Consider the following 22,998-nt stretch of genomic DNA (forward strand, 5'->3'; position numbering starts at 1 on the left):
GCAGAATCCATCACTATCCGGGTAAAGAGTTGATCATGAAGAAGGCCAGGGATGCCACACCGTTTGACTTCCATGGCGCCTCTCTCACCCTGTTCCCGGATCTGGCCAAAGAGACTTTGGATAGGCGTAGAGCCTTGCGTCCCCTCACGGAACTTCTGCAGACAGCTTCTATCAGGTACCGGTGGGGCTTCCCTGCAGCTTTAATTGCCTCGGTCAATGGCAAGACCTCTGTCCTCAGGTTCCCGGAAGACTTACCACGATTCTGTGCTGACCTGAATCTTGACGTGCCTGAGTTACCGGGTTGGACTGATGTCCTCCCATCGCCACCAAAGCTTCCCGATCGTCAATGGCACAGAGCGGGTCGGAAACATCAAGCTGCGGATCTGGCTTCCCAGGTGCATCCCTGAAAGGCGCGACGTGCGGATATTCCTGTATGCTCTGCTTTCTTTCTCCGGTCCTCGCAGACGTCTTGGATCCTCCAATCGTGATGCTGTTTTCCTAGTACTTGCCATTGCCTTGGTTTTTGGCCTCTGGATTCCCTCCCTTGCTGTTCGTGTTTTGCCACATCGGGACGGTGTTCTCTTATGTTTTGCCCTGTTCTTGTTTTCTCTTTTTTTTTTTGTTTGTTTTTGAAGACCCGGACGCCTGTCTGTGCTTGATCTACGAGGCCATATCCGGTTATACCCCGCTGGATGACTGCGCTCTTGCCATGCCCTGTGGCGCATCCATGGGCCCCTGTGATTTTTGTTCCTGGACCTGCTCACCCTCCCCTTGGCTCCGTAGTCAGTTACTGTTGGGACTCAAATCCAGTTTATTGACCCTGCTTGGACCAATGTTTTTTACAATTTGCTGTTTTATTTTTCAATAGTTGTTCTCTACTGGAAATGTTTATGTAGTGAGTTTATTTGCGGCGCCGGTGCCGGACTGCCGTGGCGTGACCCTGGCCCTCGATGGCGCGGTTAGTCCCCGGCGGTCTGGTTTCCGCCGCCCCCCTCTTGGCGGGTGCCGCCTTGCCCGGGGTCCCGGTGCCCTTGCCCCGCTTTGCGGGGGGTGTGGGGATCGCGGGCTGGGCGTGCGGCCCGCCTCTGCACTGCAGTTTTCTGCGTGCGGTTAGTCCTGTTGCTATGCTGCTTTCTTTCTTGCTCTGACTTCCGCTGCTCTGTTTCTCTACCTGTAACCCTCCCTCTTCTCTTTTCTCTCCTTTGGTTCTCCTCCTCGTCCCCGTCCCTTTCCTGCCCGATTCCTTCCCCCTGGTGGGGGGGGGGTCCTATCTGCCTTGGTTGTTTTGCTGTCTGGGGGTGTGGGAGGTGGGTGCCCCCTTTCTGTGACCCGATGGCTACGGTGAATTTTGTCTCGTTTAATGTTAGGGGCCTTCATGCCGCTGGGAAAAGACATCAATTGTTCCGGGAACTGCACCGTCTCCGAGGTGATGTGGTTTTTCTACAGGAGACCCACCTCACCCACACCACTTCCGTTAAATTATATTCCCCCAAATACCCTACTTGGTATTATGGCCTCTCGGATATTGCTAAGGCCAAGGGCGTGGCCATCGGGTTTCGGAGGGGTACCGCGTTTAAGTTAGATGCTATGTTGTGTGATCCGGCTGGCCGCTTTCTGTTTCTCCGGGGCACTCTGGGCAGCATGCCATGCACTCTGGCTACTCTTTACTCCCCCAATAGACACCAAGCTTCATTTGTCGCCTCGACACTCTCTAAACTGGGAGACTTCGCGGGGGGCTGTGTGGTCCTGGCGGGTGACTTCAATGCAGCTCTGGAACCCTCTCTGGACACTTCCAGGGGGAGCTCGCCCTTGTCCTATAAGCAGTTGAAATGTATACGCACAAAACTTCATGAGCTGCAGTTGATGGACACCTGGAGGATCATGCACCCTCGCGAACGTGATTTCACCTTTTTCTCCACGGTGCACTGTACATATTCGAGAAGAGATCTCTGTTTTCTTGATCACCAACACCTGCCACTCCTAGTTAGGTCGGCCATTGAAACCTCTCCCCTGTCGGATCATGCTCTGACTTTGTTTACCCTTAAGGTTGACTCTTTGCCTCCCAAGGCTGCTAATTGGCGGCTGAACGAATCCCTCATATCCGAGGAGGCGGACAGGAAGGTCATGGGTGAGGAGTTGGATTTCTATTTTCAGACTAATATGAGTAGCGAGATCTCCCCGGGCGTGCTGTGGGAAGCGCACAAGGCTTTTATTAGGGGTAAGCTTATTGAACTAGGGGCCAGGAAGAAGAGGGAACGGTTGGCACAACAGCTTAAGTTGGTAGCGGAGATTAAGAGCCTAGAGAGGATTCATAAGCGGAGCCTCTCTGTCCCCATTTTACACACCCTTACAGAGAAGCGCGAATCCCTGAAGTCCCTCCTACACTTGAAACAGAAGTCTAGATCGAGGCTGGTGGCCCAGCGCTTTTACGAGTGGGGGGATAGGCCTAGCAGGTTGTTAGCTGCTTCCATTAGGCGACGGAAAGCCGCTGCGTTTATACCTAAAATTATAACCCCTGGGGGGTCCATGGCCTACGCAACTCCTCAGATAGCTAAGGAATTCAAGGATTTCTACCAGCATCTTTATCATGTCTGACGCATTGATTCCGACGGGGATGATAGGCGGAGGCTTATCCAGGAGTAACTGGACCGAGCTGCCCTCCCTCAGCTTCCCGCTGTGGCCCTAGCCGCTCTGGAAGGGGAATTTACATCGACGGAATTATTGAGAACTCTACAAGATATGGCGAAGGGCAAAGCACCCGGCCCAGATGGCCTTCCAGTGGCATATTATCGCTCCTATGCAGATAAGTTGCTCCCCCACCTTTCTAATTACGCTAATGTGACCTTGTCCGGCGGTGTTCTCCATCCGGAGACCATTCATGCCCATGTTACGGTTATACCTAAGGACGGGAAAGACCCGGCCGACTGTGCAAGCTATCGCCCTATCTTGTTGCGTAACATTGATGCCAAAATTTACGCTAAAGCAATTGCGAACAGATTATTGCCTCTGGTCCCGCAATGGATTACACGGGACCAACTGGGTTTTATACCGGAGAGAGAGGCTCGCGACAATTCTCTACGCACCATCACACTGATGTCGCTTGTACGGCGTCAGTCCCAGCCCACCCTGTTGCTTTCCACGGATGCTGAGAAGGCATTTGACAGGGTGGACTGGGAGTTTCTTATGGCGACGTTGTCTCATCTTGGGGTCGGCCCTGCCCTTAGAACGCAAATTTTAGCTCTTTATAGTCATCCCACGGCCCAGTTGCGGGTTAATGGTATTCTTAGTGACCCTTTTACTCTACATAACGGTACGCGCCAGGGCTGCCCGCTTTCGTCCATACTATTCGCAATATCGTTGGAACCCTTCCTGTCTATTGTCCGACGTAACCCGAACATACATGGTGTTGCGGTGGGTAGGACGGAACACAAATACGCGGCCTATGCCGATGATATTTTGTTCTATGTGCAACAGCCCCTGATTTCTCTCCCTAACCTCATATCCGAATTTACCGCTTATGGCAGGGTTTCTAATTTCAAAATAAATATGTCTAAATCCGAAATTTTAAATGTAACGGTCCCTCCCCTTGTAGCAACGAATCTTAAACAATCTTTCCCCTTTACTTGGCAGACACGGCGCCTGAAATATTTAGGTATCTACTTAACGCCCAATCCACTTGCTCTTTTTCGGGCCAATTTTCTCCCGCTCCTTAACACGCTTAGATCAGACCTCCAGAAATGGTCCCAGTTAGGTCATTCCTGGCTGGGTAGGATTGGGGTAGTGAAGATGAATCTGCTGCCCAGGGTGCTCTTCTTGCTGCAAATGATCCCATTCGGGGTGCCGGTGGGTTTCTTTACTATATTACACTCGATGGTATATAGGTATATATGGAATAGGAGGAAGCCCCGACTCCCACGGTCCCTGCTCATGCGCCCACGGAGCGCTGGGGGCCTGGCGGTGCCGGATTTCCGACTCTATTTCCGTGCCATTGTGATGGCCAGGCTTTCAGACTGGAAATATAGTGCAAATACTAAGCTGTGGGTCGAGCTGGAAACGATGCTGGGTGAGACTGACCTTTCTAATCTTATGTGGCTTCCAAGGCAATATAGGGCTCTGTCTACCAATTCTTCACCACTAACGACCTCTTCTCTTGCAGTATGGGACTCCCTGTATAAAAAAAGTTCCGGGCCCTATAACTCACCTTTGTTGTCTTTGTCGGGCCACAACTATTTTCCGCCTGGTAATGTGGGCCCTCGCTCACGTGTTCCTTGGAGCCTCGGGGACAAAACTCTCCTTCATCAGTTCACTGGCCCCTCAGGGGTTCTCCCACTCTTCGCCATCATGGGGGAGTCACCTATTTCATTTATGGATCGATGGAAATACTGTCAACTGTCGGCCTTTGTTCGATCTCTTCCTAAACCTCTACGCTCCGTGTCCGATCTTACACCGCTGGAATCTGCTTTTTCAGGTGCCCTACCTGTGGAGAGGCCCGTCTCCTATTTTTACCACCTGCTGGTATCCCTAGAGTCTCACAGGACCCCTACTTTTATCCGCAACTGGGAGCGAGATTTGGATAAGGAACTCACTCCTGCCCAAGTGTCTACCATTCTTACCAGGGCGCACTCTGCCTCGGGGTCCGCTAAAACATCCGAGATGTCCTACAAGCTACTGACCAGGTGGCATTATACGCCTGTAACACTGCATCAGTTTTTCCCCCAGACCTCCCCGCTCTGCTGGAGAGAGTGCGGTGAGCGAGCCTCGAATACGCCCGTTTTGGCTCGCAGTTCTATATTGGATCCAGCAAATTCAAGGTCGGGAGGTTTCTAATGATCCGTGGCATGTTTTGTTTCACTGTTCGGGTCAGCCAGCAGGCTCATATAAACGCTCCATTACGCCCCATCTCCTCAATGCTGCAAAGACTCTTATCCCAAGATATTGGAAACAGAGGAGGATTCCCACGCTCCGTTGCTGGCTGCTCAAAGTTGATCACCTATACTACATGGAAGACATGACACTCTCTCTGAGAGGCAAGTCTGACCTTGCAAAAAAGATATGGGCCTGCTGGGTCGCCTTTAAGTATACACCTGCATATGCGGATATGGTATCCCAACCTGTGTAATGTGCTGTAGCCATGTTTTGTTTTGATGAGATATGAGTATTCTGTTTTATTCTCTAATTATCAGTCTGGTGGCTGGGACCCCTCCCCCCCCCCCCCCCCCCCCGCTTTCTTCTTTCTATCTGGACTTTTCTTTTCTCTTTTTCCTCTTATAGTTAAAACTGGAAGGAGTTATATGCACTTTTTGAGCTACTCATGTTGGAGTCTAAGTATTTCTCTGGGTTGTTGCTGCTGACTGTTTGTACCACTCCTCTGTTGTTATGTCTGTGATGAGCTGTATGTGCTCCTTCTCTTTAATAAAAACTAATAAAAAAAAAAAAACACTTGCTTACTGGGCACTTAAACCTCCCTCCTATCCAGACAGATTTCCAGCTTTCAGCGCTGATGCACTTTGAATGACAATTGCACGGTCATACAACACTGTACCCAAATTAAATTTTTATAATTTTTTCCCCCAAATAGAGCTTTCTTTTGGTAGTATTTGCTCACCTGTGCGATTTTTAAAAATTTTCTTTTTTATTATAAAATTTTAAAACGGGTCATTTCTGTCCATCATTGATGTACGCTCATGAGGCAGCACTGATGGGCACCAATAGGTGGCAGTGATGGGCACTGATCAGTTACACTGATAGGCAGCACTTCTAGGTGGCACTGATTGGCACCACTGATGGGCATTGATGGGTGGCACTTGTGGGCACTGTCAGATGGCATAAATGAGGCATAATTGCCTCTCCCTTTTCGGGACCGATGTCCCTTTAAGATGAGCTGGTGATCGGCTTTTTTTCTCCTCCACTGTCAGCGTGAGGAGAAAAAAAAAACGATCACGAGCTTTTGTTTTGATCATGTGATCAGCTGTCATTGGCTGACAGCTGATCACATGGTAAGGGGCCGAGATCGGTGATCGGGGTCTCAGTGCCTCGGTGATCACAGCACGATCTGCGCGCACCCTATAGAGCGCGCTCAGGGAGCATGCACAGGGGAGGCCTCCCGGGAATTCAGATCCACGCTGTGGCTGTCATTTGGCCATAGTGTGGATGTCAAGTGGTTAAAGTGGTTGTAAACTCCTATTGATTTATTGTACCTATTGGTAAGCCTAAATTAAGGCTTATCTATCGGTACTGTAAATATCTCCTAAACGTCATCAGCGCATGCACTCTGAAGCAACAGCCACCCGTACCGGTCCTTCGATGCCCTGTGCGTGGAAGTGACATCATGGGGCCCCGGCTGGAACCATAAGGAAGATGGGTGAAGGTGGATGCAGCCTACAGCGGTAACAATGAGGGCTTCATTTACAATTAAGTTTCACATACTAGCTCATGATGCCTTTACTTTGCACATCAGAAAAAAAGTGGTTTACTTCCTCTTTAAGGCTTAAAGAAAATCTAGGCCTTAAAGCCAGGTGCACTTTGCATTTTTCAATATACATTTGTGATCCATTGAAGTCTATGGAACCAAAAACCAGAAAAAAAAAAACATGACCCTTTCCATAAAATGCATACATGTGAACTACATCCATAGGAAATGATGTTAAATGGACTGTAGTGTGTTTCTGCAAATCTGAAAACACACTAAAAAAATGCATAAGTATGAACCAGGCCTAAAGTCACCTGCAGCATTCTTATTAGCAAGGATGAGCTCGGGTGTGTTTGACACCTAGTCTAATCAAATTTATAACAGGCAGGAGAAAAACAAATATCAGACAAGGCTGCATTTTTTCGAGGCGGGGCCCTTTAGGTAGGTTGTATGGGGCCCCATGGTTTCTAACAGCGGCCCTGAAGCCATCCACAACTTTGCCCACATCACTAACCTGGTCTCAAAATATCAGCTAAACCACTATCTTATGTCCTCCCAAGACCTCCTGCTCTCTATCCCCCCTTGTGACCTCATCCCATGCACGCCTCCAGGACTTCACCCAAGCTTCTCCCATCCTATGGAACGTCCTACTCCAATCTTCCCAACTATCTCCTAATCTATCCATCTTTAGATGATTCCTGAAAACCCTTCTCTTTAAAGAAGTCTATCCTGCTTCTAACTAATATATAGTTGTATAACAACTGTAACAATGGAACTCAGAATGAGCCCATCTTCTCTGCTTCTCAGTCCCTAGTAGCTTCTCATTTCCCATGCAACCAGACCTCTACCTATGGGGCATCAGATGCCAATTAAACTGACAACAGACAGATATACAATACTTACACTAGTCTTTAACCACCTGAGCTCCAGAAGGTTTCACCCCCTTTCTTGTGCTACTTTAACTGCCAATTTGTGTTGTTATTCAACACTGTATGCACATTAAATGTATGTTGTTTTGTTAAAACAAATAGAGCTTTCTTTTGGTGGTATTTGATCACCACAGTGTTTTTTTTTCTGTTTTTTTTCACTATATAAATGAAAAAAGACAGAATGTAAAAAAATAAAAAACAAAACAAAAAAACAATATTTTTTGTTATAAAACATATCCAATAAAATAGAATTTCTTCATAAAATTTAGGCCAAAATGTATTCTGCTACATATCTTTGGTAAAAAAGAAAAATCCACAAAAGTATATCTTAATTGGTTTGTGTGAAAATTATAAAGTCTCCAAACTATAATATATATATATATTTATATTATTATTTTTTTTTTAATTGATCAGTCCTGGAGGTATTGATGGCCTCTCTCATTTCTCGGGGTCCTTACAATTCCAGGACAGTACAAATTGCCCCAAATGACCCCTTTTTGGAAAGAAGATAGTCTGTGGTATTTAGTCAGACATATGGCAAGTTTTTGGAAGTAAAAATTTTTTGGAAAGTGAAGAAATAAAAAAAATGAAAAAATTCTCACCAGTGCAATACAGCATCATCATATGACTGGTGTGGTGGTGGTGATTTTACTTTCAATATATTCATTGGTTTTATAAAAATTAAGTGTAAAACCTCAAAACAACATCGGTACATCAATGGTACAAAACAATAGACAAAACAATTTCTCCAGGGAACATGGACCATACAAACAAATTTAATTTGGTGTGAAAAACCGTAATCTGAGCCAAAAACTATGGTACCGTACACAATGTATAGAACTGGAAGGGACATAAAGGTAACCAACAGTCATCATAGAGCAACCAGCCATGGGTTGTTGAAGGTACCAACCAATACCCTGGGTACTAAAAACCTCCAGAACAAAAAAGAAAAAGCTAGAAAAGAAATAAGAAGGAAGAAATCAGATAAAAGACAACAGAAGAGGACCAAGTAAAGAAGAGACACTCGCCCCCCAAACACTAAAACATATATTAAGGCACAAAGAAAATATGCTGGTATCGTGCCCAGGTTTCCCATGTCTTTTCAAACTTCTTAACAGTATCTTGAAGGACACTTGAAAGTTTTTCATGTAACTCATAACGAAGAGGGATACATTCCACCAGTTTTGTGGGGCCAAATACAATCTAGGAAGAACCTTCAAATTAGCTTCCACTAACGCAACATTCACAATACCAATAAACGTAACGTAAGAACGTAAAAAAAACATTTATGCTATCGTTCAAAATCCTTATATACCTCTCCCTTTCTACCATGTAAGAGGCAGTGGTCATTTTAAATATTTTTTTTTTTTTACATTTTTTAAAAATGTTCTACACTTTGATTGCTGTTACCACGCTGATCATGGTGACAGCAATGTTTTGAACTGTCATGAATGGGTTACATTCATGAAAGCTGTGATCTGTGATTTGCTCCAGCTAATTCACATGGCACAGGGTGCTGTGATTAGCCCAGGTACCATGTGATAGTGGTGGGCCCGCTGTTATGAATGAATTCCATTCATAACCGCTTTGTTTTGATCATATGATCACATCAAAATACCGGGATCCACAATCCACTGTGTCTGGTGGGCACATCGGTCATGGGAGCGGTGTGATGTGCACCCCTAACTCGGAACATACATGTACGTGATCCAACCTGCCCCTGCCAGCCACCCACAGTAAACGTACATACACATCCAGCTATGGGCAACGCAACAATAGTAAACTATTCAACATAAGAACACTTGCCTAATAATTAACGCTTTTGGTCTGGATAAGTAGCCATGTGGTCACAGAATCTCCCTCTCTGCTTCCTCCCTCTGGGGTTTCCAACTCAGCCACCCAGAGACAAAAATGGCTTAAACATCAACTCTGATATTAAAGTGGAAGGTGGCCACACTCCACTGTGTGTAATTGGTTTGTTTCTACAAAACATGTCATGTTGTTGGTATAATATGTGTAGTTAACCATTCCCATTTTCTACTTAAACTTGTACAGATGAGACTGGATGACTAACAGAGAAAGATAAGGAATATAAATATTAGTAAATATTATCTGTCACACTTAAACTGTATGTCAGAAAAAATATACAAGAGCTGCAACAAAAACATATGCAGTGCATCTCTGCAATGCATGAGCATTTCACCATGTTTTATCTCCTGCAAGTATAGAAAATGCCTGTAGACCTGCTAGATATGCACTTAGCTCCTAGGTTTTGTGGGCTGACAATATATAGAATTTTGTGTATTGAATGGGGTAAGCATCAATGGGGTAGGCACCCAGTCTTTTGCAAAACTGCACAAAGTCTCCCCCTATCCTTTAGTACACAACATATGGATTAATTATTCTGTAGTCCCCAGCATATGGATTAATTATTCTGTAGCCCCCAGCATATGGATTAATTATTCTGTAGCCCCCAGATAAGTACCAGGATAGCCAAACAGACTCCTTAGGATAACACTGAAAGCTTGCCCAAGACACAGAACAACTCTGAATTTCTGACATGACCATCAATATTTTTTGCACTTCTCAAACAAATAGAACAAAATGCTTTCAATTGTATAGTTAACAACCCAAAGGGGAGAAAATAATAGAAGCTCATCATTAGGGTTTATACACATTTTAATCTAATTGACACTCCTTACCTTTTTACTACCAGCAAAGAAATCTATTAAATAAGATAGACCAAAATAAAGTAAAATATTTAAATAAAACAAGCCACTTTTTTGTGCTACACAGAGACAAAGAAAAAAAAATCTTTGTAATTTTGACCAAAAATAGCTACCTAAACTATCAATCTAGCTAAACTAGAAACCATTTCCAGTTTATGATATATTCAAGAAAAATGAGCTGCCATTTGTCAAGGAAACCAACAGGAGTGGAACTTAACTAATTTGAAAACATATATTTAATGACAAAAGAAACTGATGAAATAGTAATTGAACACAGCAGAAAATACAAATATAAAACACCCATTGTTTGTAGCACCCTCCTAGTTAGGTTGCTAGGATGTTCAATACATTTCTTTCTTTTTGGCTCCTCTGTAATCAACGGAGCAGTTGTTGATTGCTTTGGACCATAGGCTGCAGGTTTCTTAGCTTTCCCCTGCTCTCGGGAAACTTCTGGAACACAGAAGATTGAGCAAGGCAAAGGGGCAACCTGATTATTAATTGTGCTTCAGCCAATCCCTGAGGAGATGTGCCCAGTAGGTGGCTGAAAAGCACATAAATAGTCTGAGGCCTGGAGCAGGAAAGAGACAGTCCAGGGTCTAATCCAGCTAGAGGAGTCCCTAACCTGATGGGCTCTGCACCTCTAGGCAGGAAGCTGGTGTTTGCTGCATGTTTATCAAGCTACAAGTTGTGGTATAGGTGGGGGGCCTACTTATGGAAATCCTTTTCTGAAGCTAATCAAGGGAACCCTCACCTAAGGACCTCGTCTGGAGAGCTCACTGGAGAGTGCCCTGTGGAAGCTGGTAAGGGTCTGGCTGTCCTGTGGCATTGTAAGCATTAACCTCTCACTCACTGGAGAGTGTCTGGTGGACACTGGAATGAGGTAACATTGAGTACTCACCTGAAGTCAGGGTCCTAGTGACTTTCTTTGGGTGAAAAAGCCGAAGATAGTCCTGACTGGGATAGCATTTAAAGTAGGGTGAGTGGATGTCCCCGATTTCAGGGGACAGTCCCCGGATTGAGGACACTGTTCCCAGACCTGACCCCGGTTTTTTCCCCGGATTTGACTTCAACAGGAACTGGGGCAATTTTCAAAGACAGTCAGTGCAGAATAAAAAAAATAAAAAATCTGAATTACACCCCCCGCTCCTGCTAGCTTAGGGGGGTGTATTTTTTTCATTATCTGTGTCCCTTTCTGATGATGATGTGCTGGTCAGAGCGGATGGACTATTTCTTCAGTTTCTATGCCTATTCAGCTCCGCTCACATGTTCTTCTGCCTTAGTTCAAATTCCAGCCAACCGCATGCCTGATTATCTCCGTGCCTTCCCCGGCAGAGTCATTTCCCTCTGCTCCCCACCAAGTAGTAGCTGGGGCCCAGAGAGCGAGACCTGAGAGGCTGTGAGGCCGGCGGAGGCGGCACCGGGCACAGAGGCAGCTGAGCTCAGCTGACGATGTCCAGCAGCAGGAATAGAGGGGAAGCAGATCCAATCGTGGGGCTGCCAGTGCCTTTAAGGCTTCAACACAGGTGTGCTTTGGGGGTGTCTGTGAATAGACTACATTGCACTGTGTCTGTCTCTCTGGAATAATGGATGGTATCAGAACTCACAGGCAGAAGGCACTTATTGGTCAGAAGGTAACAAAATCAGCACCCAGCGGTCATGTTATGTAACACACTGTGACAGAGCCAGCCAGAGCCATGATAGAGTGCCTGCTGCCTGTGAGTTATCATAATGCTGATGATCTTAACCAGTTGCCAATCGCCTGATAGCAGATTTACTGCTACAGGGTGGTCGCACTGCACAGGATCACTTATATACGTGATCCTGCATTTTTGGGTATCAGAGCCAATCAGCGGATCCGGCGGACTCGCCTAGTGGTTTGCCTGTAAACTAGGCAGTTCGCCATTCTGTCAGTATGGAAGACATTGATCCTGTGTTCCTGCAAAGCAAGTACAGGGATATTTGTCTTCCCTTAGTAAAAGCACCTCCCCCACAGTGAGATAACACTTGTTAGACACACATTTAACCCATTGACTGTCCTAGATGTTATCCCCTTCCAAGCCAGTTTCACTGGTTCCTACAAAGTGTCAAAAGTGTCACTAATGGCATGTACACAGGAGCCGAATGTCCGACAGAAAAAGTCAGACGGGATCTTTTCATCTTATATTCCGATCGTGTGTGGGCCTCGTCTGACTTTTTCTTTCGAAAATTCTGATGGACCTAGAAATAGAACATGTTTTAAAGATTTCCGACTGAACCAATTCCTATTGGAATAACCGCTCGTCTGTATGCTGTTCCGTCGTACCAAAAACTACGCAAGTACAAGACAGAAGCTATTGGCTGCTGGCTATTGAACTTCCTTTTTCTAGTCCCTTCGTACATGTTGTATGTCACTGCGTTCTGTTGTATGTCCCCGGATTTCATATTAAAAATTGCGTCACCTTAATCTAAAGAGGACTCCGTCTGCCATGGGTACTTGTTCCTGGGAGGTTTAGCAAAGTAAAGTGTCCTGCAAAGATTCAGTGAATCTGGAGTATCCCATATCATGCTACACCCCATCCAAGTTCTTTAGCAATAAAATTCCTAAAAAGACATCCCTTAGACTGATTATTGAGCCAGAGTGAGTGAACTGTTGCTGTGTGCCTGGCTGCCTCTGCACTAAACTTGGGAAAGAACCAAAAGCAATCCTGCTGCTCCAGGGAACCGGCTAGAGTGGTGTCTAAAATCAAGCTTTTGCATGGGGTTCAGGCCCTGTCACTGCTGCAGGCATAGAGGAAAACGATTTGGATGGCTGGACACCCATACGACGCAAATAAAGCTTATTTATGGGGGGCGTGGCTGAGCGGCACATGTAGACGGTTGCACACCTCTCCTGCTCCGCCGAAAATCCTGGCAATCATCCAGTCATATAGAGGACACGCTCCGGAACGAGCCGCACCGCAACCGCCACGATACCGCGGAGACGGCGACACGTCCCGCGGGGCTCTGGGACACTCAAATCCATGTCCAGGAGTGGCAGAGAATCCCGGAGTATGCAGGCCGACCTGTCCCAAGATGGCACCTTACCACAGCGCTCCTCCAGGGATCAGTACAGGGAGGCAGCCCAGAAACTTCTCTATAGAGGTAAAGCTTCAAAAGAGATGCCCTCCCCCCCTTAGGCACCGGGGATGCCATGGGTGATCAATCAGCTGCAGATGACACAGTCCCGCTGGAGGATGCTGAGGGATTGTTCCCTGCCTGGAACACTGTGAGTACACCAAGGGACAGATTAGTGGGGCCTAATTCTATTCCCTCTCCATCTGATGGCACAGAACCCACCCTCAGAGATATTTTCTTTGCTGTGACTGCTTGTAATAGGTCTATCTCAGCACTTGCTAATGAAGTGAAAGGGATGAAAGCTGAAATTTCCTATGTGTGGCAGGACATGCAAAAACTAAGAGAGCGCACAGCCGCCATTGAAGGCAGGGTGAGTGCTATAGAGGATGACAGTCCCCCTATGCAAAGAGACTTGCAATACAACTGTCACCTTACTGCACAGCATGCGACTCGACTGGATGACCTAGAAAATCGCATGAGACGCAACAATATACGTGCAATAGGCATCCCGGGAACGGGCTGAGGGCAAAGACCCTGTAGCATTTATTGAGAACTGGCTGATTACAGTGTTTGGCAAGGAGGCTTTCTCTCCACTCTTTGCAGTTGAACGCGCGCACAGAGTCCCGTCCAGACCCCTACCACCAGGCAATCATCCCAGGGCCTTCCTCTTTAAATTCCTGAATTACAAAGACAGGGACACCATACTGTCCAAGGCCAGAATTATGGGAGGCACGCTGGCTATCGACAATTCTAAAGTATCGTACCCGGATTTTTCAGCTGAGCTGCAGAAGCAACGTGCAAAGTTCATTGATGTGAAGAAAAGATTGCGGGAGTTTAACCTTCCTTATGCCATGCTTTACCCAGCGCGCCTCAGAGTTGTTGCACTGGGAGAAACCCATTTCTTTGACCGGCCTACCAACGCAGCTCACTGGCTGGACAGGGAGGATAGAGCCCTCAAAGCTAACTGCGTGCAACGCAACGCCATGGCCTGAGGAGAAGGCCCCAGGGAACTGGAAGCCATCGACTGCCCTGATGAAGCTATCTCTGGCTCTGTTGTGGTCACTTGCAGGCTCGTTCTGATTGAGTTATTTTTACCCTTTTCTTTTACATAGCTGCTCTCTGTCCTACATTGTTAGCAAGGCGACAGAGGGAGTTCTACTGTCACGGTATACCCTATACGAAACGGCGTGCTCCGCAGGTGCCGTTGAAGTGAAGCTTCTAGCTAAACTAACCCGTGGGTTTCATGGGAGCTGACGGTGCGCGGAGTGGTTTCCGAAACAGAAGACAAGTATATTGCCAATCCCACAGATGACACAGATGGTTGGGAGCACAATCAATGTCTAGGCAACTGGCATTGCAGTTAGCTAAAAATAAAAAAAAATTCTTGCAACAGACACATTTTGAGGAAGGTGAAGCGACTGGACATATGCTGGCGGTTATGGCCCGAGCGCAACAGTCATCTTCCACCATTTCAGCTATCTGTGATGACCAGGGGGTTGAATACTCTTCCACCTCAGACATTGTTCGTATTTTTAAAGATTTCTATGAGGACCTGTATACATCTAAAGTGAGGCCCACGGAGGAGGAGATTGGAGAATTTTTAGATAAAAGCGAACGCCCGATCTTATTAGAAGACACCGACATGCTCAATGCACCATTGACAGAAGAAGAATCAGGTGTAGCCCTGTCACACTCCCAAAATAACAAGTCGCCAGGGATGGATGGCCTACCATCTGAAATTTATAAAAGATACTTTATAAAGGTACTTTACTCCCCACCCTTTTGAAAGTTTATACTGAGGCCCTTGAGAGAGGGTCCTTGCCGAGCTCCATGAATGAGGCAATTATTGTGGTCTTTCTGAAGCCAGGCAAGGAGGCCAGTTCCCCGGGCTCATATAGGCCCATATCCTTGCTGACAGCGGATGTTAAAGGGGTTGTAAAGGTAAATTTTTTATTTTCTACATAGCTTCCTTTAAGCTAGTGCATTGTTGGTTCACTTATCTTTTCCTTCGATTTCCCTTCTAAATGTTTTTTTTCTTTGTTTTCTTTGTCTGAATTTCTCACTTCCTGTTCCTCCTCAGTAAGCTGTTCAGTAAGCTGTTCTGGCTGACTAACCACCAGCTCGAATGATGGTGAGAAGTTTACTGAGGAGAAACAGGAAGTGAGATATTCAGACAAAGCAAAAAAACATTTAGAAGGGAAATCAAAGGAAAAGGTAAGTGAACCAACAATGCACTAGCTCAAAGGAACCTATGTAGAAAATAAAAAAATTACCTTTACAACCCCTTTAAGCTGTTGGCTAGGGTACTGGCAAATAGACTGACAAGGGTAATACATAAAATAGTGCATAAAGACCAATCCGGATTTATCCCCTCTAGATCCACAGCACAAAATATTAGGAGGCTCTTTTTGAACCTGCAGATCCCAACGGATAACACTGAAACTGATTGCCCAGCGATGGATTACTCCAAGAGTGCCTACCAAGGGGCAATGGGTGGACAGTGTGAACAAATGATTAATTAAAGGAAAATTAACATATCAACATAGGAAAGTCCCACAAAAATTGTATTTAATGTGGCAGGTATGGCTAGAGGTTGGCCCCCTACCAACTTATCAAAGACAGACTGATTCTGGGATAGATACTCGGAGCACGATTACCCAAATGTTACCAAAAGTTGCAGGGAACAGGCCGTACGAAAACCTGGCATTTATGCCACTGGAAGAAAGAACACTGTAATATCAATTTACTATGGATGACTTAATATAGAATGTGTACACGAGAAATTAAGAGAATTGCAAAGGTCAATTGTGGATGTAACACTTGTTTTCAGTATGACAGTTATGGTTTATCTATCTACGATACACGATATTGGAATTGCTGCACAGTAGATGGATTGATGTATCAAGAAATGAAAGGAAAAGACAGTGGAGAGAATAATAGTAATCTAAAACAGAAAACTGGGAATAACAAGTGAGTGTAGCAAAAGAGGTTACATGTACAAATGCAAGGGAATGTATCGAGAAAGCGCTCTATTTGGGACTTGATTCTTCTCCCAATGTTTCTCCTGTTTTTGTAATCTATATTTTTTCTGTATCTTTAGGCATTGTCTGTTTTATACCATGTACTGTGCAACAAGCGAAATAAAAGTTATTTTCTGATAAAAAAAAAAAAAGCTTATTTATTGGAAAAAAACATCAATGAAAACAGCCACAATAAGCATGTTGGCAGGGGAAAAAAAAGGGTAATGTATGCTTTGTCAAAACCACACCGAACACAACCACCATTCACACATATAGCACACTACTCCCTTGGGAGCTGCTAATAGTTCATACAGTACGGCTAGTTTAACCCCCGCTTCCAACCCTGCTGTAGAAATCACAGACACAGTTCAACTATTAAACAATGGCTTTTATTCTTAATGTTGCAGTCCATGATGTATGGTCTGTGAGTGATGCAGGACAGTATAAGTTGCCTCTCTTTGTGAGCTGCACGAGTTGAAGAACCCTTTTCCTGTAATGAGCTGGCGCATGCCTCTCTGAAAAACATGTGGTACTCTAAAATGCTGGAAGTCCCAGGCTTCACCTGCATCCTGCCATTTCCTCCCATGCCAGCTCAGGAAAAGTCCAGGCGCCCCCAGTCTACTCCGTCCTGTTAGTGGATACGTCTTGCTTCTGAAATAGTGCTACCTTCCAGCTCTGGAGTCTCTGAACCTCCAGGCTTTCCGACAGAGTTACGTGGCTTTCCAGCACTGGGGTATAGGCATCCCCAGGCCTTCCAGCCATGCTCCAGTGGGTCACATTTTGCAGCCTTTCTGGATCAAATCTTGTCCCATCTCCCCCAGGTAACATGTGACCCCAGTGTATATGTATGAGCCCCGCCCCTGGCCAAGCAAATTAACGATTGGACGAGGGGCCATACACACTGCCTGTCCCTCAATCCCTGTACCCGCCTTCTTTCCAGAAGATTCCTCTGGAGAGGCAAGGGAGGGTTTTCCAGGGTGATGAACAGGTGGTCACACCCCCCTCTAACCTACAACTCCACCCTAACCTAAACCAAACCTCCAGGCCTGTACAAAAAGAATAGTAAGGCACTGGCAATTTAACCTGTCTTTACCTATTAGCACCCACCTAAACATGATGGGCGCTACATATACAAAATATCACATGATCACACCAGTGTAGATAATGAGGCAGTGATGTCCAGTGACATCAATCAGCTGTTCCCACTTGAAAGTAACAAGCAAACCATTTCTGGTAAACCCATTCCGCCACAAAATAAACACACAGAAAAATCTGGGGGAAAAAAAAACATATAAAAGATTTTGTTGTTCTTACAAACATAAATAAAAAACAAAATAAAAAAGGTAAGAAACAAAATTGTGTCTCACCTTTGGGAACCTACACACCAAAGCAAATGATGATAAAGACAATACCCCCTATGTATTCAATACAGCGAAAAAATGTATGCAAGTATATATAATATGCAAGTATAAATATATAATAAAAGTCCCTATGTTAAGGATATATACATAACCTCTACATTACCATTTTACTTAGCTGTCTTAAAAAACACAAGAAAAGAGGAGGAAAGGCAAAAGTCACTGCAGGTTCACATATAGTATAACAAAAAGAAAAAAAAATGAAACATGAAATATCCTAATCATAAAAGGGAGTCACGACCCACTCAAAATGTAAACCTCCTGGAATCCTTGTTTGGAGGAAAAATATCCAAAAGACTTATTTCCCTTTTACAGAGAAGTCTAAAGTTATCCCCACCTCTCCCAGGGGTGACAACTTTTTAAATTCCCTGTATTTGTAATAGGGTGGTGTCACCTTCATGAAATGTATTGAAGTGTCTAGCAACATTAGTTCAGTGTTCCTTTATTATGTCATAGACATGATCATGTAGGCAATCCCATAGCTACCATAAAATCCTAGTGTTGCAATTTATAAAGCTCTGGATTTTTAAAAAAATCGACCATTTGTTGTGGAGGTAAAATGTCACTTTTTATACCCTGAGGGCAGCATGGACAATGATCGGCACCACCAGTTAAAATACAGCAGCTCTCTCGTGGATACATTACACTTACATCGTCCAACCGAACTGCAAGAATGTCAGTCCTTGGGAAAAGGACTCCCTATTTTCAAGTGGGCATATTTAATGGCCAGTCACTATGGGGGGAACCCCCAGCCCTGCTGCCACATCCACAGCCTGGTGGTGGAGCGGAGGTTGCATTGTCTTTGTATGAAATGGCATCACTCAATTGAGGGTACATAAGAGCCACACCCTTGATGCTAGGGAACCTGTAATGCCAGTAAACATGATTAGAATTGCTTCTTTGGAGTAATTTTTTGTTTGTTTTCTAAGTTTCCTTTCTTGCCATGGGGAATATAACACCCAGTTCTTTTCTGTATACCAGATTTGTGATTGCATACATGGGGTTGTTGAGATATATGTGAACCCTGACCAGGCAATAACGACACTGTTTCCATGTGATGTTCTTTTCATTTTTTTTTTTTTAACTAAAATAAAGATTATATTAAAAATAAATAAATTAGAGCCAGCATAACTGCAAGCAATTGATTAGAAGAAATCACGGAATGTACATTTAGAAGTTAGTGATAATTTTTGGACTTCAGATTCGACATGCTATTGAATGATATACTAGCATTCTACACTGCTCTGCTGATCAATCATCAGGTCTCAAAAGTAAACAGGCAGACTAGATCACATAGTGACAGAAATTGTCACTGAGTCAGGGAGTTCTAAGTATGGGTTGGGGTGGTGCAACACCCATTGAAGTGTCTACTGAATGAATGACAAAAAGGTCCTCCCTAGGGCAAAGTTATTCCTGTGTATGAGAAGAATTCAATGGGGTTATAATGTAGCAGAAAAGAATGAAAACATGATTAATATATGCAGTATATATTACATCATTTGGTCTGTTTACTCTTCTATGAATTGTATAACTCGGTTTTGAACGTTGACAGCTGATAGATCAATTATCAGGCAAAGTAAACAACTTCTGTAGCAAGCTTCTCATAGGTTTTACATCTATTATATGTAGTTTTATTCATCGACTTTAGGCATTACCCACCCAAAAGTAATATTCGCTTTTTCCATTGAATTCTGAGAAACGATCTTTCAACCGTAGCTAGTAAGTAGCCCATGAAACTGACCAACATGTAAAAAGAGGGCCAGTCAGTTCTCATCTAATAGCAGAGGTGTGCAAGTGTACAAAGTATTTGGGAAAAGAATCCCATAATGCAAGGTTCTGCCCCTCCCGCTGCTCACTGGAGCACTGGGCTGAAGAGGGGGTAGAAGCAGCCAGCTCAGCCTCAGCAGATTGCAGAGAGGCTGAGCTGGGTGTTGGTCCAGGCATATGGGTGGATCCCGACTTCATTGTAGCAATCTTTCCCGAGCCTGGACCAGCTCTGTGACATCAGCCGACAGCAGACTTAAGCCTCTCTGCTGAAAATGGGTCACAGGAATGCAGAACGAGTGCACTTGATGTCACACGGGGCAGAGCCTCATGGTGATGTAACCGGATAGCCGTGCCCCATGGCCATATAAGAACTGGTAGACCTAACAGATGACACAACGGCGGGGGGCCAGCGCTGGAGGAAAACCAGGTCGGTGGCGGAGAAGACAGCAGCAGGAGAAGACCGGAGGAAGAACACATCAGTGGCAGGACCAGAGAAAGAAGAGATGTTTGAGCTACAACGGGGCACGTTCTTCATTTTTAATAAAGGGCTTGTCAAAAACTGTCTTTTGTTTTTATTTACACTACATTGCTTTTTTTTAGGGGTGAATGGGTAAGGGTACAATGTACCCCATACTTATTTCCATGACGTGAGGCCAGGATCTGGGGGCCCCCTTGTTAAAGGGGGCTTCCAGATTCCGATAAGCCCCCTGCCTGCAGACCCCACAACCACCACCCAGGGTTGTCAGGAAGAGGCCCTTGTTCTCATCAACATGTTGAGGACATGTGGACTGGTATGGTCCAGGAGGATGGGGAGGGGGCGCTTGCTCATCCCCCCTTTTCTGACCAGCTGGGCTGCATGCTTGGTTAAGGATCGGGTATGGATTTTGGGGGAGTACTACAATGTTTTTTTTTCCCCGTGGGGATGCCCCCTCAAGGTTTATATCAGACTTAAAGGGCTTGGTATGGTAGGATCAAAGTCGGATCACGTTCATTAAAGTCGCATGGAAGTCAGACATGAAGTCGCAGGGCAAAATTAGATCGGAAGTCATACGACTTTCAGATCTTGTTGGATCAGTGTGAACATAGCCTGGGGTATTTTCCTGTGTAATTCCTGGTAAGTACCAGCTCTTAATACAACAGAAATGTAAAAGTGATTTTGTAAAAATTTTTTTACAAAAATGTTACATTTACATAAAAAAAAAAAAAAAAAAGATACATGCTTTAATAATAATTCAAAATATGTTCTCACGCACCACACTTTCCTTTTACTGGCAGTCCTCAAGTGGATACATTCAGTGGGGGAAATAGTTATTTGATCCCTTGTAGATTTTATAAGTTTGCCCAAGTACAAAGAAATGAAGGGTCTAAAATTTTTATCATCATAGGTGTATTTTAAATGATAGAGACTCCCTATCAACTAGAAAAAACAGGCTACAAATGTTATAAATTGAGTTGCAGTTCAGTGAGTAAAACAAGTATTTGCTCCCCAAGCAAAACAGTACTTGGTGGAGAATCCCTTGTTGATAAACACAGAGGTAAAAGGTTTCTTGTAGTCAGTGGCCAGGTTTGCACACATCTCAGGAGGGATTTTGATCCAATCTTTTTTTTTACAGATCTTCTCTAAATCCTTAAAGGCTCACTAAAGGAAAAAAAAAGTTTTTTTTTAAATAACAAACATGCTATACTTAACTCCACTGTGCAGCTCGTTTTGCACAGAGTGGCCCCGAACCTGCTCTTCTGGGGTCCCTCGGCGGCTGTCTCGGCTCCCTCCCACAAGGACTCCGCAACTTCATGCAAGCTCCCTCTCATGATGTGAAGTGCTTGCGGGCGCGCTCCCGTGATACAGCTGGCAGCCGTAGGCACTCTCTGTATCACTCAGCCCCGCCCCCAGGCGTGCCGCATCACTGCATGTGATTGACAGCAGCACGAGCCAATGTTTGCTCTGCTTTCAATCCATCCACTCTAGCCAATCAACAGCCAGGGTGAGCGGCAAAGAGGACGTCGGGGGCGAGTGCGGGACTTTGGAGGGGGTCAGGTAAGTAAAACTAGGGGGATGGGGGGCCGGCACTGTTGGATGTTTTTACCTTTACAACCCCTTTAAGGTTTCTTGGCTGTTGCTTGGCAAATCAAAGTTTCAGCATAAACGTTCTATAGATTGGCTAGACGACTCCACGACCTTAATGTGCTTATTCTTAAGCTATTTGTTTGTTGCCTTGGTGGTATATTTTGGGTCATTGTCTTGCTGAAAGACCCACACATGACCCATCTTTAATGGTCTGGCTGAGGGAAGAAGGTTCTCATCCAAGATTTTACAATACATGGCCCATCCATTGGCCTCATTGACAGCAAAGTCAGTCTGTACCTTTAGCAAAAAAAACAGCCCCAAAGCATAATGTTTTCACCTCCGTGCTGGACTGTAGGCATGGTGTTCATAGGGTCATAGTCATCATTTTCCTTCCTCCAAACACTACAAGTCCCCCTCCATAAGAAGGCACATGTACCGTCATCTGAGTCCCCAGATGAAGGCATGTTATTTGCCATAACGTTTAAGGATTGGCTGAGACGGACATGCATCCGGAAGACAAGTGAGAGGGCGCTGAGAACGCCACCCTTTACTGTTTTTATCTTTGCCTGCTTTTAAATTGATATAATGTAAGAGACCACTTTTAGCTACTTAATAAACATTCTGCACCTGTTTGAAACTTACTACACTAGTGGAGGCTTCTTTTCTCGTTTCCTTCCCTGGCTCATACCGGAGCGATTCAGGATATTCTTGTGGAGGAACAGAGAGAGAAGCAATATTTAGTAACCTGATCTGCGGTATACACCTACTTCACAGTACTCTGACACAGGTATCTGCTAGATTGATGGTTTATGCGAGTCATTACAGATTATTAAGGTGAGAGTCCAGTGAGACCGTTATCTAGGAGGATACCTCATTTGAACCCCTTAATGAACATTTTATGAACTTTACCATCAACTTATTTCATTACTCCATTTAGTTATTTATTTACATCATTTACTGTCATCTCAATTATCGTTGCTATTTATTCATTTATTATTTACTTTGCTATTATTATTTACTTTGGTACATTTATCTGTAGGATGTACTTATCTGGCCCACATTAGTTTTTGAATTATTTGGTATTTATTTATTGGTGTTTTTTTTTTTCCCTTGGCTTTTTTTACTTGAATTATCTTTTTGGACATTTGTTTGCACAGCACGCACAGAGACACTTTAGTCAATTTTGATTATCCACATTGACCTTCATGTCACAGAGGACCATCATATAATTTTTTGCACATTAGTCACCTATTACTTTAATATATATATATATTATATATATATATATATATATATATATATATATATATATATATATATATATATATATATATATATTGTTTTCACTGCTTCCTTTTAGTGATTTATCTCTCATTTGCGCAAAATCACCTTATATATATTTTTTCACTTGTACCGTCATGCCAATGAACATCTATAGGATTCAGAGAAGGATTGGGAGAAAGTGCTGTGGTCAGGTGAGACCAAAATGCTTTTTGGCATTAACTTAAGCCGTGTTTGGAGGAAGAAAAATGCTGACTATGACCCTAAGAACACCATCCCTACTGTCA

Source organism: Lithobates pipiens, unplaced genomic scaffold, assembly GCF_037356315.1.
Source record: "Lithobates pipiens isolate NorthernLeopardFrog02 unplaced genomic scaffold, aLitPip1_a1.2 Scaffold_1, whole genome shotgun sequence".
In the NCBI taxonomy this organism is placed as follows: Eukaryota; Metazoa; Chordata; class Amphibia; order Anura; family Ranidae; genus Lithobates; species Lithobates pipiens.